This window comes from Xenopus laevis, chromosome 2S (genome assembly GCF_017654675.1).
Source record: "Xenopus laevis strain J_2021 chromosome 2S, Xenopus_laevis_v10.1, whole genome shotgun sequence".
NCBI classification, from domain to species: Eukaryota; Metazoa; Chordata; class Amphibia; order Anura; family Pipidae; genus Xenopus; species Xenopus laevis.
In genome coordinates, this window is record NC_054374.1 from 23157431 (window position 1) to 23163152 (window position 5722).

Below are 5722 nucleotides of genomic sequence, written 5' to 3' on the forward strand. Positions count from 1 at the left end.
TAGAATTGGCAGTTGTAATCTGTGACTGAATCACAAACATGTTGGTGTAACTGTCACTTGGGCAGGTGTACATATCCAAGTGTCATATCAGTATTGTTTAACAAGCTGACAATCCTAAAGAGCACCGAAATGTAGTGCCAGGCCAGGAAATAAAATATATGTACAGTCTATACAGACTTTTAGTAGTGGGTAACCAGCACTATATGAACTGTAGTACCTGTGAGTACTTGGTAACCTCCACTATATGTGTTGTAGTACATGTGAATAGCGGGTAACCACCACTATATGCTCTGTAGGTACCTATGAGTACTGAGTAGTAACACTAAAGATAAGCATTATTACCTCTGGATAAACCACCACGCAATAAAAACTGCAGATGGATCCCTATGAACGAACTGACATTTACACATTATTAGTAGTGATGGGCGAATCTGGGCCAAGCGTAAATTTGCAAAAAGCCCAAGTCCATGGGCGTCAATTTTTTTTTATATGTGCAACAATTTTTCCAAATGCATTAAAGTCAATGGGTGTCCGAATAAATTTGATGCACAGCAATTTTTATGCGCGCAGCAATTTTTTTTTTTTTATCGGTTGATTTTTCTGCAGGCAAATTTTCCACGCAGTTTAGCGAAAACATTTGTGGGCGGTGAAACACGAAAAATCTATGCTAATCTATGCCTGGCGAATAGGGATGTAGCGAACGTCAGAAAAAATGTTCGCGAACATGTTCGCGAACTTCCGGACAAAAATGCGAACGTCGCGAACCCCATAGACTTCAATGGGAAGGCGAATTTTAAAAGCTAGAGAAGACATTTCTGGCCAGAAAAATTATTTTAAAGTTGTTTAAAGGGTGCAACGACCTGGACAGTGGCATGCCAGAGGGGGATCAAGGGCAAAAATGTTTCTGAAAAATACATTGTTGACACAGCGCTGCGTTTTGTGCTGTAAAGGGCAGAAATCACACTACGTCACTCAGGTGATGTTTCTGGACACGGAATGTGAAAAAGCTCACACAGCTAGGTGGCACTTGGTTAAAGACTGGGCAAACAATGCCTGCAAAGGCAACGTATACAGTAGTGGATACGGAATATATTATTGCTGCTTGAAAAACGTCTCTCAGGTGGTGTTTCTGGAGACGGTATTATTATTGATATTTAGACAGAATGTGAACAAGCTCACACAGCTAGGCGGCAGTTGTTTGAAAATGAAGAACACACTGGGCAAACAAATTGAAACAATGCCTGCAAGGTCAACGTATACACTACAGCAGTGGATACGGAATATATTATTGCTGCTTGAAAAACGTCACTCAGGTGGTGTTTCTGGAGACGGTATTATTATTGATATTTAGACAGAATGTGAACAAGCTCACACAGCTAGGTGGCCGTTGTTTGAAGAACACACTGGGCAAATAATGCCTGCAAGTGCACTACTATTGGTGCACTACTATGAAGAACAGCAAACAGCACTGGACACGTTAAAGAACAGTGAGATAAGTAAAATAAAAAAATATATATATATATATTAAAAAAAAAATTACTCTTGTTGGTGCTGAACTACTAGGAGCAGCACACCAGTCCCACTCCCCACCCCAACACAGCTAGACTAATAGCACTGGGCTCTTATAGTAGCAAAGTAAAAAAACAAAAAAGAAAATAAAAGCAGTCCTTACAAGGACTATTGGGTTACAGGCAGCAGTCAGCAGATGAGAGATCAGCAGCAGTGCCCACAGCAGCTACATACAGAGCACTGCAGTAGAAGGTAGATTACTAGCCAGCAAAGCTACCTAACCTAAAATGTCCCTCAAATCCCTGCAGACTTCTGTCCCTACAATACAGAGCAGTATCAAGTAGATTACTAGCCAGCAAAGTTACTATCAACTGTCCCTCAAATCACTAACAGCTCTCTCCCTACACTAGCTCTTCCAAGCACACACAGGCAGAATGAAAAAACGCTGCAGGGCTTCAGTTTATATATGGAAGCGGAGTGGTCCAGGGGGTGTGGGGGTGGTCCAGGAGGGAGAGCTTCCTGATTGGCTGCCATGTATCTGCTGGTCTGAGGTGAGAGGTCAAAAATAAGCGCCAGCTATGGCGAACCCAAATTGGCGAACGTCGCGCGATGTTGGCGAACATTCGGCGGACGCGAACACCCGATGTTCGCGCGAATTAGTTCGCGGGCGAACAGTCCGCGACATCCCTACTGGTGAATTTATTTGCCCATCACTAATTATTAGGAATGATAAACCTACTGCTTAAAATGAAGATATGTCTGGTCTAATCACCATGGCCCCATGTGCCCATTGGCTCCTATTGGTCAGTGGCTGTACAAAACTTATACATAGAGTGAAAAAGGCAATGAAAAGCAGAATAATTATTACACTTATCTTCCATTTGGAAATGTGTTATTCCGAAAGCCTTTAGACTGGGATGACACCATCAAGTGTAGCCCTGTTCAGCAGCGGGAGTCTGACTTTTTCAGTTTAAGCTCCTGTTTGAGATGAGGCCCCCCTTATCTCATAACAAGGTCCCACATAAAGGAAAACATTAGTGTGACAGTCATTTAGTCCCAATGCCAAGAATATGTAGGACAGTGACTATGGCTTCACACCCCTTTTAGGGTAAGGTCACACTGGGAGATTCTAATCGCTGCTTCTTCTTTGGGGCGACTAATCTCCCCGAACTGCTTCCCCCTGTCTTCCGCCTGCTAGAATGAAAAATCGCCTGCAGCATTGCACTCGCGCTGCTCCGTTTTCCGAAGTCACCAAAGTTGCCTCACGAGGAAACTTCGGACGGCTTCGGAAAACAAAGCTCCGCGTGTGCCCTGCCACATGACGATTTTTCATTCTAGCAGGCGGAAGACAGGGGGAAGCAGTTTGGGGAGAGTAGTTGCCCCAAAGAAGAGGCGATTAGTCGCTGGGCGACTAAATCTCTCCGAATCTCCCAGTGTGACCTTACCCATAGAAGTACCTAGGAGAGCAAATATACAATCTCCCTAAATGTCACCCTAACTGGCCTTTTGGATGAGCCCCCTTCTTCCAGTGCTCCTGCCTCTGACTCCTTTAGATTCTGTATAGGAGAAATCTATGGGGACAATCTGCTTTATAATCTATAGATCTTTTTCTCTGATTAATGTCACTTTCCAACAGGGTCAGACTAGTGGGTGCAGGGCCCACTGGGGCTACCGCCTCAGGGCCCCCCCGGCCCCAATCAGTAACCACAGTGTATTTCTATATTCAGGACAGACAGCATTCTAAATATATGAGTTCTTCTTGTTATGAGAAGCTGCCTCATTGCACCTGTGACTTTTTCTTGTCACTGAAGCTTATTTTGAGCTGAACTCAACAACACACCCAATGACCTATCAAATAAACAGCACCCTGGGATCTACAGAGGTGAAAAAACCACAAGTATGGGGTCCATTATCCATAAACCCGTTATCCAGAATGCTCCGAACTACAAGAAAGTCTTGCACTTTTCGATATATGAATATACCTGGTTATAATAATTACAATACTTTATGCAGTAGTCACTTTAATAAGGTGATGTCATTCTCTTAATTGATTAATCACCATTGGCTATTTAACTTTGTTGCAATATGGGTGTGGTTACGAAATGTAATTATGGCTGTATATGCACTTTACAATACAAACTTTTGACTTATTTCACCAAAATTCCCAGTGTTGTTGGTCTTTTTGAATGCTGATATATATATATATATATATAATATATATTTAAAAATAGGGGTCATTTGGATAATATATATATATATATATATATATATATATATATATATATATATATATATATATATATATATATATATATATTATACAAATGACCCCTATTTTTAAAAATTATTTCCGATCGGTGGCGTCACAGGGGCATGTCGAGCAGGGTGAGAGACGTCACAGGGGTGGGGTTATGATGTGGATAACAGTGACTGACTGATCACCATGTCAGTCAAGGGGGGTTCTGCCCAGTCTTCCTTATTTGGAAAACTGTAGCCTGTCTTGACCCAGGCAGCCCTTCTGAAAAACAGATGGGTGGCAACCCTATTTCCTTTCAGGGGCGTAACTACCTTTGGTGCAAGGGTTGCCCTGGGGTGCATGGGAGCCAACATCCCCTTGTGTGGTAGGGGACCCGGCTGCACCCAGGTCCAACTCCTCATTAGTTAAGTCACTGTTTCCTTTTTCTCTGTAATAATAAAACAGTAGCTTGTACTTGATCCATCCGTATTGGAAGCAACACGAGCCTATTGGTATTTAATGTTTACATGATTTTCTAGTAGACTTAAGGTGTAAAGATCCAAATTACAGAAAGATCCTGAGCATTCTGGTTAATGCCATGCCTGCATATCATTTTGCTTCTGAAAACCTAACATTTCAGGCAAAAGCACTGCACTATGGGCACGAGACATACAGTATGCAAGGGTAAGTGAGCACTCGGGTAGGAGGGTATGTGATGACATCATTGGACAGGGTGGTGGCATCACAGGGGTGGAGCAAAACCTTTACAGGGAGGGGATATGACGGGGCAATTAGTGATTGGCTGATTGCCATGTAAATCTCACAAAATTCTGATGCCTTTTCTATTTTGGAAGCAGACAGATGGCAAACCTAGTTGAGGCAGTTCTCCATGCAGGGTACAGGTGTCACTCGTCATCATAATGATAACAAATAATAGGGCTGATTTTGTAAATGGCAACAACTGGATCATCCATTGGTGCCAACAGAGACCCATTGAATGTAAACTCTATGTTCAGATGCACCACTTGTCAGGTGGGACTTTAAAACCTACCTGATTGATATCTGGGAAATTTTTTGCCAAATGTCAGTTGGGCAGGTCCTTCAGTGAGCCATCTTTAGGGTCACTTGCACTCTGACCTTCAAAGAAAGCTGGTACTAGCAGTCTCACAATCTTCTACTAAAAATAGAAGGGAGGTTTGCACTGAATGCTTTCTTCCTTATCATGAGACTGAACTATAACATACTTAGTACAGAACCCTCCTGTGTAGGTGCATCTGGACTATCAGCATTACTGACCCTGTGCCGACATATATCTGATCAATAGACATTAGTATACACCCACCAGGCTGGGTCAAGTAGCAATATATGGATTTAAATATGTAGAAGTCACTGAGGGTTTCTGTGACCATATAAAGACACAAGGCTGCAGGCTGAGTTAACAGGGAACCCCGAGTATCACTCATGTATTATAAGCGATAATGTACCCCCTAATGTAAATGATAAGGATATTAGAAGTCACTGAGGGGTTCTGTGACCATATAAAGGCACAAGGTTGCAGGCTGAGTTATACAGGGAACTCTGAGTATCACTCATGTATTATAAGAGATAATGTACCCCCTACTGTAAATGATAAGGATATTAGAAGTCACTGAGGGGTTCTGTGACCATATAAAGGCACAAGGCTGCAGGCTGAGTTATACAGGGAACTCTGGAGTAACTCAATATTTATTAACAAGGGGTACATTCATTTTATAAAATGTTTTATCATGTGATCACTAAACAAGGTTCATAAGGATATATTTTACAGATAATGCAAGGCTTTTGCATTTATACATTTATATTCACACTTTGCTAGAAATCACTACTAATCAGCCCTTACTACAGATTAAACTGAGCCAATCAATTACATGAAAAGGCTCAAAACACTGATTTATCTTGTCATCCTCCTTTAAATAGTGGACATTTATTAATTCTGCA